At 38.8% G+C, this 13,522-nt stretch overlaps 1 long non-coding RNA gene across 9 annotated transcripts in view; it reads left to right on the plus strand.

Moving 5' to 3' along the window:
- The window catches only part of LOC106823216 (uncharacterized), a 231,676-nt gene that overhangs the window by 102,690 nt on the left and 115,464 nt on the right, over nucleotides 1-13,522 (plus strand). For all 9 annotated transcript variants that reach the window (XR_011493315.1, XR_011493307.1, XR_011493309.1 and 6 more), the window contains exon 3: nucleotides 5,358-5,493. This is a non-coding gene — a long non-coding RNA (uncharacterized lncRNA). The remainder of the gene's footprint in view (nucleotides 1-5,357; nucleotides 5,494-13,522) is intronic.

Below are 13,522 nucleotides of genomic sequence, written 5' to 3' on the forward strand. Positions count from 1 at the left end.
AGTAGAGGCATTAGCAGCTTCCTAGTTCTGTTGCCTTTTCTGTGTCTGTTGAGGGTTTGCTCATTTTCCATTCCAGTAAGTGGAGAGTTACATGATCATCCCTCTGTATCTGAGCAGGGGTTGGATATACAATCCACCTGGGGTACAGACAATCAGGGGTGCATTTCCCATAGAGAATTTAAAAAACATAACAACTCTGACTAAATGTTGGTCTGCTTTAAATTATCACCCAGCCGTTCTTAAGCATTATCAGTGAGAAAAAAATCTTTTTCTGGCCTAATTTCCAAATATTTGCCACGATTGCAGCTGAGTTTCAATAACATATAGGCATGCTTCAAATTAGCACATTTAAATCACCTCTTTAATAAACATTGGGTTCTCTGTGAAAGTAAATTCAGAGAACTCCCAGCTATGTGGTTAGCCTTCGACACCACATGGACTTAGCTACCAAGTTCATTTCCAGAGGAAGTTCCTAATGGTTCAAAATCCTTGAAGCTTGTTTCTGGGGTAGTTTTTATATTTCTAACTCCCATGGTGCTCTATATTCCTGAATATAAATGGTACATTTGAAATAAGCAAAGATAGCTGTATGTGATTTTTTTTCTGAATTATATTTTTCCTGGTGTGAAGAAACCTGACATCAAAATATTTGCGAACAGCCAGAATCAGTTTAATGATGTACTGAAAATAGCAAGCTTCAAACTTGTTTTTTGAAGGCTGGTGTCCAGAAATGGTGGAAAAGGCGATTAACCATGCAAAATGTTAGGAATTGGACATTTACTTAGAAAAATTAATCAAATTAGAAGAAAAGTACCCAGAGAAACCAAAGATGCTCATCTTACATCGTTGGAGAAATAACAAGGCAATGTTTGAATGTCCTGATCATTTTCACCAAGATCTGGACACTAGTTCTAAAGCAGAAGAAGAAAAACTTAGAAGTTTTTACTAAATGTATTAGAAATTTAAGATGAATTTCTAGTGAAAGTATTTTAGTGGAACTTTTTTGACGGTGAAAAAATTTGAAGGTAACTAGAATTGATAACGAAGAAACAAAGACATAGAAACTTCTGAACTTTATTATAAAATGGAAGTTTTATGCAACTTTGCTAGGCTTATACTTAATTTAAGGGCTTTCTTAGTTGTTTGTATATCTGTTGCTTCATGTGAAAGAAACTTTATGACATTGAAATTAATAAAAAATTGCTCTTCCATCAACTATCAGTCAACACAGATTGACAAAAAAAGTCTATTGTCTATTGAAAATAAATATTTGAAGAAAAATAACTTCGACAAAATCATTGACAAATTTGTAGAACATAAGGCTAGAAAAACAAAAACTATAATTTTGTTGTTCATGACTACAATAGAGCAATATGTAGGTATATGTTTTTCCCCTTTAAAAAAATACAGCAATACAGTTAAAATCATTAATCCATTATCCTTTTTTATGTTGTCATATTGATCTTAATTTTATTTTAAAAAATTTGATATAATACATTAAAAGTTCTATAACATAAAAATTTACTCTTCTTCTGTTTTCTGATCATTGTTTTTTCATTTCATGTCATGTTACTCAAAATAATTTTCTCATATGGAGGAAGAGGATGTGAAAAATGATCCTCTGAATGGTCAATATCCTGGGTAGGACATGCTGGCCATATTTATTGGTCACAGTAGGCTATGCTGCAGTAACAAAGAAACTCTGAAATCTTGATGGCTTAGCCCAGTTAAAATTTGTGGCCTACTAGCACAAAGTCAAATAAAGAAGTTCCTAATTGGCTGGCAATTCTTGGTAATTTTCTGCAAGTGGAGACTCAGGGATGCACCATCTTGAGCCTCTGTTACATTGTTGCTTCACAGTTGCCCTGGTACCATCCAGCTAGCAGATGGACAAGATGATATGGAAGATGAAAGAATGTTGAAGATTAGGAGGGCTATTTTATGAACAGGACTAGAAATAGCACACATCACTCTTGTCTGCATTCAGTTGGCCAAACCCAGCCTTTTGGTACCAACTTAAAAGCAAAGAAGGCTGGGAAATATAGTCTTCCTGTGTGACAAGGAAGAGGGAACAGGATTGGTGAGCATCTCGTCAACTCTGTCGATCATCTGTGTTCAAGCTGCTATTCCTGCATCTTTCTACCATTGCAGTTGCTTGTTAAATGGTGGCTCTGCAGTCTCTTCCTGTTCCCAGCCATGCAAGAGAGTGCAATTCAACAGCTAATGGTTTTCAAACCAGGCAAGTGAACTGCTCTTTTTCAAATGAAATATTCTATGCGAGCCTGTGTATTAAAAACAGATAAACATATAGCTGTTCTGGTCAGAGTAGGGATGAGCAGTCAGAAACCTTCTTTAATTTGTCTTTTCATTAACTCACACATGCTTCCCCTCCCTGTCCACCCCAGCCATTCCTGGGGCCCTAAGTCACCTTTCTGTAATTCCTGGGCTCTGATTAAGAGAAGTTGAAAAGCACTGCAGTCGGCAAAGTAGGACCATTGACGCGTTTGGACAGGGAGTGTTGTTTAGAGAGATTAAAGTTCAAACTCTGGCATGTAGGCCTGCCACAGCCTACCCAATACTTTTAACTTTATCTTATTCAAGTCTACTTAATGTTCTTTAAAAGTTTCCTACTCATTTCAACCTTTGTGTCCACCTATGCAAACTTATTCTTTTTGGTGAGGAAGATTGGCCCTGAGCTAACATCTGTTGCCAATCTTCCCTTCTTTGCTTGAGGAAGATTGTTGCTGAGCTAACGTCTGTGCCAATCTTCCTCTACTTTATGTGAGATGCCGCCACAGCATGGCTTGATGAGCGGCACTAAGTCTGCACCCAGGATCTGAACCTGTGAACCCTGGGCTGATGAAGTGGAGCAGGCCACGGGGCTGGCCCCCATATATGCAAACTTTTCACATTGATTTTAATATTGAACTCGTTTTTATTCATTTAGCCTTGAGTGCCAGGCATTAGTGTACCATGATAGAGACTCTGACCTCAGGGGAAAGAATTCTTATAAAAGTAAATGAAAAACTCTAATTACAGAGTCGAATATACAATGCAATATTAATAATGTGGAAAGAACTTCTTTCTCTATATGTAAAGATATATGTCGAGTCTCTTGTGTATTTGTCTAACCCCTTGGGTGATCTCAAGGCCCTCCAAGAGCAATCAAGCCAAGAGGCTGCCTTACTTTCCAGGAACACAAGGCGATCCTCAGAAGCCACCATCGCAGGGGAAGGAGCTTTCTTCCAGTTCTGGGGTTTCCCCCCAGGCAAGGAAGGCCACTGGGCATAGCAGGCATGACAACATGGACATTAGAATATTTAGTATATTTGCGCTGACTGACCAAGGCGGACCTGTATACTGTGCATGCAGGCTGAAAGTCTGTTTTATTTATAAACCAAGACTAAACCTCTGTGATCTTACATTTGTGAGTCCCTCAACTTCTCTCCCAATCCTCCCCACTGCTACCATGGCACTGGGCAGAACCAGCTAAAGCTGGTCTGCTCCACTCAATTTACTGTTGAATTCATTTGCATGGGGCTTTTCTCCTCTTGACATCACTGACCCGGGGCAGAGGTTCGTAACCTTGCTGCTCAGTTGCAGAGCCGACCTAGTTTCAGCTTTTTAGAGACCTTCGCCTCGTTTGGCCTGGACCCAAAACATTTCTATCTTATCACATTCTTAGGATTCCAGGAAGGTGAACATAGCTCCCCAAAGAATTTACACACATCATAGTTAAACTATTTCCAACTTCACATTTTTATTTACTTGAAATTCTTTTCCCCTGGAACAAGCCTGAAATTGCTAATTCAATTAGTATTACACATAGTTCTGATCACTTTGCACACATTAGATACAACTATCCACACTCTTGTCAGAACAAGGTATGGACAAAACACCCTTGTGCAAACATGAATTTTATCACATGCTTTTTTTCTACATATAATAACATCATATAAATTTTGTCCTTTTTGCTATTAATGTGGTAAATAACATTGACTGATTTTCAAAATGTTAAACTAAACTTCCATTCCTAAAATAAACCCAATTTTGTTGTGTTGTATGATCTTTATAGATCAATGCCTTTTGTACTACCTTAATAAGTGAAATGACCAGGTTTATTTATTTTTATTGTAATGTTCTGTCTGGTTTGTTATCAAGTTTATTCTGCTCATGTAAAATGAATCAGAAAGTGTTTGCTTGCTTTCCTGTTCTCTGTAAGATTTTTATGTAAGATTGGTGTAATTTCTTGCTTAAATATTTGCTGTAATTCTCAACGGTTCCGTTTAGAGAGAGTCTTTTCGGTTTAGCATGGAAAGATTTTTAATTATGGTTTCAATTTCTTTAACAGATATAAAATTATTCTGATCTATGTCAGATAAATAATATTTGGGACATGCTTATACTAAAAAATTATCTATTGTTTATCTGAGATTCAGATTTAATTGCATCCTGTATTTTTCTGGCAACCCCATAATGTCCTCATTATATTTTGAATGTCTCAATGAGTAATGATTGTCCCCTGTCATCTCGATTAGTAGTTATTTGTGCTTTTTCTCTCTCTTTTTTCTTGATTAGTCTCACTAGAGGCTTATCAATTTAATTAGTTTTTCAAAGAACTAACCTGTGGGTTTTCATTGTCTTTACTGTATGTTTTCAATCCCATTAATTTCTACTTCCATTTATTTTTTTCCTTTTTCTTGTTTAGCATTTAGTTTATTCCTTAACTTCTTGAGATGGATGAACTGATCTTTGATTTTGAGGTTTTTTTCTTTTCTATTATGTATAGGAATATAAATTTCCTCTGTGCATGATTTTAACCAGTTCTCACAGAGTCATTCTCAGGGACTTGGGTTTGATTTCGCAGGTGATAAGGAACTATTAGTTTTATGCACGGGAGTGACAGCTTTATATTTGCTTTTTTGATGTGTGCCATTGGCTGTGGTGTGAAAGAGGTAGTTGAGGGAGGCAGAAGACTCGAAATGGAAGAGCACGTGGGTGAGGACAGAATATTTAGGGGCAGCCTTCAGGAAAGGGGCAGCCGAAGGACACAGAATCACCATTGTTAGAGAGAAGGGACAGTCAGAGAAGAAGGATCCTCTGCTTCATACTGGGTTACAGAGTTGAGGCCAAAGAGACTAGATGGAAGAAATTTCTTTCAGTTCTGTATTTTGTAGTCATGTTTCTGCTTAAGATTTTTAGCTAGATTTTGTATATTGGCGTGTATATACATATATATGTGTGTGTGTGTATATTTATGAATATATATGTGTATGTATATATATCATATTAGAGTACATAACAAGCCTCTAAAACAAAGAATGCATTTCACACCTGTTTTATATGTGATTACACAGCACACCAGTACTGTGGCTTCTCAGGCACGGCTAAACCACCTGAGACCTTCAGGCCAAAGATTCCATTGACCTGGACTCTCCAGGGACAGCTTCAAGCATTGGCCATCCTCAAGTCTTCCTAGGTTGGCCCGTCAGGGTAAGTCATGGACTTGAAGCCACTCCACTCCCTGGGCTATCACTTTGTCTTTTTTGTTGATCCGATTTAGTGAAGTGGATGCTATCCAAAATGTTTTTAGCAACTTGGTGAAAGATAGCTTATAAGTAAATGTCAGTTTTCATTTTAGTTGTAGATGATAATAGATAAAGTGTTACCTAATTTGAACCAGAATAGTTGAATGGAACTCAAAGCAAGTCAGATTCTGTAATGACTTTTTTCATTGTAAGAGAAAAAGATTGGCTAGGAATAAAATTCAGTGGTTTATTTGTGGATGAGGCATTCCATCTTTAACTGGGGTAAACTAAATTATTTTTTCATGCAAAGTGATACATCTGTATCTTTGTTGAATGGCCATCTTTAGAAACCAGCAAAGTTTCAAGCATCAAGAGGAATAGAACCTAGTGATTCTCCAAGAGTGAACTGAGACTTATAAACGGGCCATTGTCCTACCAAATTCCGGTGTTCTAAAGGTCTCACCACTGTCTCTTTCCTGGCATGTTCTGAAGAAGCCCATGGTTTGTTTTCTTTTCTCCATTCGTTCTCTAGACTCGCCATGTGAAGAGTTGCTCAGCTAACATGTCTGTGGGAAGGGAAAAAAATGTCCTCTTCAAACGAATCAGTTTTTGTGGTTACAAATTTCGGTGTTTGGGTAGACATTGGCCAATTTCTTCTGAAATCTGAAAACTTCCTTGAATTCCCACCATTGTGTTAATTCACTGGAAGTTGACGTCTTTAAAAAGCTGTGGCCAAAAAAAAAAAAAATGCTTTTAAAACCACATAACACCATCACTATATGACATATCATGGTTCAAGTTTCAACGACAGGGAGTAGCTTCTTTAGATTTAATGTTAAGATGTGGGTTTGGGTGTGAATTACAAGATAAAGAAATAGATACTTTCCTTGTCCATAATTAGTTGCAACTCCTTATTGTGTTTAAAATCAAGACAAACAAACAAACAAATCTACGTTCACTTTGACTATCCCTTTGTGTTAATTGTAAATTTTCTTGTCAAGGACTTAGTAGAAGAAATAAAATAGGGACTAGTAGAATTATTGATCTGCCTGTGATGGTGTCACTGTACTGATTTGCTGTCTCATTTTTCAGTGAGAAATCTCTCTGTCCATGGGTCACTGGGGATGGAACCTTAGAGATTTGTTCATGAGCAAACTACCCTGATGATGGGGGAAGATATGCAACTGTCCATCTATTCATCTAAAATGTCTTGATGTTCAGATGGAGATAGAGATGAATAAGGTGAAATATCTGCCCTTACAAAGCCCCAGACAAATGGGAAATAAAGTCATATGTGCTAATAATAGGCCATGTATGGAATATAGTGGATTCAATGGGAATAGATAGGGAGGAGACAAATAGCACAGGGTGTTGGTGAAATAAAGAGGGTCTGGACCAGGGTAGTAGCAGTGGTGATGAACAGGAAGAGGCAGATTAAACGGTTTTTAGGAAAATCACAGCAGTTCAGAGTTTGGCTTTGAGTTCTGGTATCCTGGTACTACTACTTTCTAGCTTCTTAGTTGGATCACTCGTGCAGTCCAAGTTTTGTAAATTCTCTGAATCTTGGCTTTCTTGTTTGTAAAATGGGATAATAGTACCTACCTCATAGGGTCATTGTGTGGATTAAATGAGTTAATTTGAGAAAATTAGTATCCAGTACTTGAAACATAGTAATTCAATACATTTGGCTATTGTCTTAGTCAGGGTTCTCCAGAGAAACAGAACCAATAGGATATATATTATCCTATTTATTACAAGGAATTGGCTTACACAAAAATGGAGGCTGAAAAGTCCCATTGTCTGCCATCTACAAGATGGACACCCAGGAGAGCTGGTGGTGTAGTTCCAGTCTAAGTCTAAAGGCCTGAGAACCAGGAGAACTAATTGTATAAGTTCCAGTCCAAGTGCAGAAGACTGATGTCCAAGCTTGAAAACAGTCAGAGAGAGCAAATTCTCCCCAGCTTCACCTGTGTTCTATTCAGGTCTCCAATAGATTGGAGGTGGCCACCCACCTTGGGGAGGGCCATCTGCTTTACTCAGTCTACCTATTCAAATGTTAATCTCATCCAGAAACACCTCCATGGACACACGTAGGATAGTGTTTAACCAGATATCTGGGCACCCCATGGCCCAGTCAAGTTGACATATAAAATTAACTGTCCCAGCTATTATAATTACTATCAGTATTGGAACTTGGGTGAGATGTCATGTAGTGTAGTTGAACTTGTGTGAGGTTTTAAGCCAGGTAGCCTTTCATTTAAATCCCCTTACTGCCTTATACTATCTGCAAGACTTTGGTCAAGTTGCTTAATATTTCTGAGCCTCAATTTCATCATCTGTGAAAATGGGATTATAGTAGCTATTTTGTGGGACTCTTTTCAATGAAATGGATCCAAGTATGAAAAGAATAGGGCCCCACATCAAAATTCAGTAAAGGATTGCTACCGTTCTTGGGGGCTGAGAGAGAAAGAGATGTTTAGAATGATATCCTTAAAATTTAAAGTGAGTTAATAGCTGGATAGTCATGATACACAGAGAATTTGGAGGAAGAGCAGGCTTGTTTAAAGAAAACAAAAAGTGACTTTGATTCTAATCATGGATGAGGATGTCTGGTGCCTCTGCTAGGATGTAAGGATATGGCTCTCAGAAGGGATCCAGGCCTGGGGATTTAGCTTTGTGTATCGGCAGCATATAAATTGTATCTGATTCCATGGATATGGATTGGATTTTCCAGGAGGGGAAAAGATCCAAGTTTAGAATCTTGGAAAACATAGGGGAATAATGGAGGAAAAGAAGTCCATGACTGAGACTGGGCTAAAGTAATAGTGTTAGGAGGAACCCAGCCAAGAGGGCTATCATGCCTACTGAGAGGTGAGATTTGTGCTCACAAAGATGAACAAGTGGCCGAATGTCAAAGGGGAGAAAACAGAAAGCAGTGCTTGCTGGATATGGCCATATGGAGGGCATCTGGTGATTTTCACCTTAGCAGTTTCTGTGGAGCAATGTGGACAGGAGACAGATTGCAGGAGATTGAGAAGAGAATGGGAGCGAGGAGGTGAGGATGTGGGAAGTATGGGCCAGGCTTAAACATGACTCCTAATACTCCATACCATCAAGCCAATGATGTGGCTTCGACGGACTGGACCTCCTGGAAAGATAGGAAGTTTGTGAGTGTTTGTGATCCAGTGGATAGTGATATCAAGTGAACTGGACTTAGCACTTAGAGGAGCACCTGGTTCGTTGCAAGTGCTCAATCAATGTTAGCTACCAGTGGAAACATTATCAACCACCTGCTGTATTGCCTTTTATGTGTACTCTCAGCCACTGCAGGGAACAATTGACCTCAGAGTTTGGTGACGGGTGGGAAAAATGAGGAAACTGGCCAAATGAATACATCTATATACATCAAATCAGAACAATTTGCTTGAGCATTGCCTGGCAATAATAACATCCTCCATCTTTACACCCTACTCCTGAAAGCTACATTCTTCTTTTCTAAAATGTCCACCTCTACCTTCACACTCCAAAAAGGGTCATTGGTACTATTTTCAACAAGCTTGAACCTATGTAAAAATGTTAGGATACATCTTGAAAGATGGCTCTTTTCCTTCCACCTCAGGCCCCTCATTTTAGATGTCTCACTATATTAGACACAAGCTCACATAGACTTATTGTATACTTGTAACTCATATAATATTTTTATCATATTATAAGTCTGCTAAGGATATAGACACTCTCAGGTGTTGTTAAATTGCTCTAACCAAACTTTTCCAGAAAAATTACGCACGTATTCCTTGACGCAAGCAATCCCATTTTGGGAACTATATCCTACAGATAGAAATAGCCACGAAAATGCAAAGCTGTAGTGAATGATATTTCTTATATTATTTGTAGTGGAAGTAGAATTGGAAAAAGCCTGAATATCTATGAATAGGAGGAAAGTTCCAAAACCATCTATTTGGAAACAAGCTGTAGTGAACACAGTAAGGAATGAAATGATACTTAGCAAGATGTGGATGGATAATCTTCACTTTGGAGTTCAAGGGCTCCAGCAGTACTCTTTCTCTATGATGGATTTGAGAAATTGGTATCGCCACCTGTCATTAAGTGTAGTCACTCCTAAAGGGTCTCTGGACCCTCACTTGTGCATCTAATTTGATCACTGTGTGGGGTGACACATCAGGAAGTTCACACGTTGGCAGGGATTAGCTTATTAATTTTATTTAGCCAACGTTATTTAATGAAATTAATAAATATTAATATTAATAACAGTATTGTGTTAATAAATTATTAATATAGTTATTAACTAATATTAATAATGGAATGAATAGTTAATTTCATTAACCACCTGAAAAAGCAGGGCATGGAGGAATGGTATTCAGACAGCTAAGTATTGATCAGATGGTAGTTATGGAAAAGGGGTACTGGAAAGATCCCAAAATTACAGTAGTGCCCTGTTCTGGTGGAATTCTTCTGTAGGAAGTGGGTTGAACGAAGTATTGGAAGGTCACTGGTGCTCTCAGAATATAGGAAAAAGGACTGGAGAAGCATGGAAAAGACTTATAGAGGCCCTCATAACCTGGAGGGAGATCAGCCAGCTTAGGCAATGAGAATTGGGAGAAGGAAAGAAGAGAGAGGGTAATAAAGGTGACAAAGAGAGAAGTTGGTACAGGGTGTGCGTGGGCAGCCAAATCTGTGAGATATTTGAGCAAGTAATAGATGATCCAGGAAGATGATGAATGCCAGGAGGTGATGAAAGACTAGAAGGGACTTGGGAGGTCACTGAAAACAAATGTGCCTAATTTGAAGTTTACTTAGCATTGGCCTTGCTTGTATTTAGTCTCTTCCACCAGCCAAGTGAATTCCTATGGGTAATTTATAATGTGGGAAAGCATGAATTAACATCTTCATTTACATAGTCATCTTTCATAAGCAAGATGTCTTAAGCATCCAAAGGGCTTAGTGTATCCAGTGTGTGCATAATAGCTTCAAATGATATATTTGGATCTCTCCCTGTGAGATGTTTTGTTCTCCTTTGCCAAAACAGAGCTTCTTGAGTGAAGGAAAAGAAATACTGCCTATCAGAAAGTCATAGTAAAAATATAAGGGGCACAAGAAGTCAGTGTTGTAACAAGGATGAAAGACCAACAGGAGGACAAGAAAACCTAGTTTTGATTTGAGATGGCATGAAGTAGCTTTGACATCTTATGTCAGTCATTCAAATTCTTTAAGACTTTGTTATATCATCTGTAGGATGAGGACATCTATGATTTCTGTGGTCTTGTGTGATACACAATTCTATTAGGCAAAGGATTCTTTTGAAACTGAAGAACATGGTCATAATGGGAGGGAGCAGTGGGAAATGAAGATACAGACTTCAAAATCATGGAAGATTACTAGGTAAGAATTGAAGTGTGAAGTCTCATTTATTTGGGTTCCAGTTCTGGCTTTACCATATATTAGCAGATGAGCTTGGGAAAGTTTCTCTGTGCTTATTTCCCCATAAATAAGACTGAGAATAATAAAAGGTATCCATGTGGTGAGTATTAAATGAGATAACACGTGTTAAATGCTTAACGATACCCGATAACCTAGAAGTGCTTAGAATGTGGTAGAAAATGAAGTGAAACACTTCTGGCCATTTAAAAGTCATGCTTTTCTTTCTTTTTTTTTTTAGTTATGTTTTTTTTTTCCCTCCAGATGGAAAAAAAAGGGTTGTGAGCATCTTGGCAATAAAAACACAAGTAAATATGGTAGTGATTTCGCAATAAACAGTAAACATGCCAATTCACAGCAGGAAGGAAGGAAGGAAGAATCAAGAGTTGAGTAAACAAAAGAGGAATACTCAGACAGGGAACTAGCCAGCTCAATGGCTAAAAATACTATGGGATTGTCAAAGAAATTGAGTTGTTCCTTGGGTCAATTTATAAAACAGAGTACATTTCCCTTCATGCCTGTTCTGTAGTGACCCCATGGTCTTTCCACTTCCAGGACTGTCCTGTTTTTCTAGTCTCATTGGGGCTACTGATGGAGCTCTGTGGAAGTTTTTCTCTTGAGTGTCTTGATTGAGAGATGACCTAGACTGTCATCACCTTCGCCACATGCTACCTCAAGTTCAAAGTCCTGTTAGTTAACAACACCTGTACCTTTCTAGCCTTCTTATGGACTGATACCAAGAGATGATTAAATTCTTCCATCTGAAGTATTTAACTTAATATGAAAAAAGTGAAAGCTTCAGAAAGGGGCAATGGTGTATTTGCATAAAAACTTTGGACATGGCAATAAGTGATCAACCAATGTTTTGGCCAAATTAGACAAGCAACCAGTACTTACAGATTGTCTTCTGTGTGTTGAAATAAGCCATGATCCTTGCCCACGATGAGCTTAGAGTCCAGCAGTGATGCACAGGAAGGGGTGTTTGGAAGGAAAGAGTGATCTAATGGTGACAAGTTGAGATAATTGACATAAATTCCTATCTTCCAGAAGTTCACAAGCTGATGAGAGGGACAGAAGTGGAAGGACACTAATTCTATGGTGTAAAGCTTACAAGTACTGGTACAACTGGGCAGAATGGAGGAAGTGGATATTCAGAAGAAACCTACTGGAAAGATATACTGTGTGTCCATGGGAAGCAGGTGGAGGATGTCTGGACAAGTTTGAAAATCTTATTAGAATATTGGGAGAGAAGATTGGGTACCAAGGTGGAGTCAAATTTCTTTCTCTTGTTTCAACAACTAATTTTTATTTCCAATTAGTAGGATAGGCCATGTGGTTTTTGGATTTTGCCTAATTCTCCTGGTAAAGTATTTGGTTAAAATTAGTTAGCATGAGTAAAATGATGAGGGCATGACACAAAAGCATCCAAAAATTTTCTGGGCTCAAAATATATCCAGAAAAATTCTATTCAAAATGGTGTTTTTCATGGCCACATTATTCTATCATCATTTACTGTCTTGGACTACTGGTCTGGCCTTCCACTTTGACCTTGGGTCATCTCCTTCTACGCAAAGGATCATAGGCACAGAATGAGGTGGCTCCATTGTCTGAGGCTCCAGGAGTGTCTCTGAATGAGCCATCACATGTGGGTACACACGAAGGAACAGGGAGGAGAGGAAAGCCCTGCCTTTTCGGTAAAAGGCACATTTGATCTTTCCTAACCACAGCAAAGGACAAGGCAGGTTTCCTGGAAGAATCAAGGGAGGGAGAAGGAAAATTAGAAGGCTTCATCTGAAAAGTTGGGGCTAGGCTTGAATTCCTAATTGCCACAGGTCTTTTCCAAGAAGCATGTCTGTCTGTGGTATACCAGCCTTCAGCTGGGTGGCTCCTGGATCATGTCTCCTTAGTCAACCCAGCTGATGGCACCAGCACCATCAGCTTCCTTCCAGGAATGTAGTGCCCATCCTCTCTGGTTTTCTGTTGAGTTGGTCTGGCCCTACTTAAGAGGAAAATAATTGGTATTCTTTACTCCTGTGTTGGGCAGTAATTTCCCTTTGAGCCACCCTCCACGTCAGGGCCAGCCCTCTGCCAAATTATGCAGTAGACAGCTGGTTTTTAGCATTCCCTTTTTTCCCCCTGGTGCCCACCACTCCCCCTATCCTTCTCCCCTGTCTCAATTTTGGAGATGCTCATGTTTTCCTATGACTGTCAGGATAACTGCGTCCTCATTGCTGTGGTACCTTCAGTCAGCCAGCAAACATTCCTTCCTTTTGGAATTGTCAATTTGCTTTAAAAGTTACCAGTTCTTTGTCTCATTCTACCATGTGCCAGACATTATGTCAGATGCCATGGGTACAACACTAAACAAGACATGGTTCCTATGCTTATGGAGCACACAGCTTTGTGAGACAGATGGGCAAGAGTATCCAGTATCACAACAAAGATGCAAAGGCATGAGACAGCATAGAACATTGCAAGAAATGTCACTATGGCAGAGCATGGAAGGCCCCTAAGGGCATGCTGGGATTTGTTCTGGAAAGAACACTGAGCAAGTGTGC

Source organism: Equus asinus, chromosome 12 (genome assembly GCF_041296235.1).
Source record: "Equus asinus isolate D_3611 breed Donkey chromosome 12, EquAss-T2T_v2, whole genome shotgun sequence".
NCBI classification, from domain to species: domain Eukaryota; kingdom Metazoa; phylum Chordata; class Mammalia; order Perissodactyla; family Equidae; genus Equus; species Equus asinus.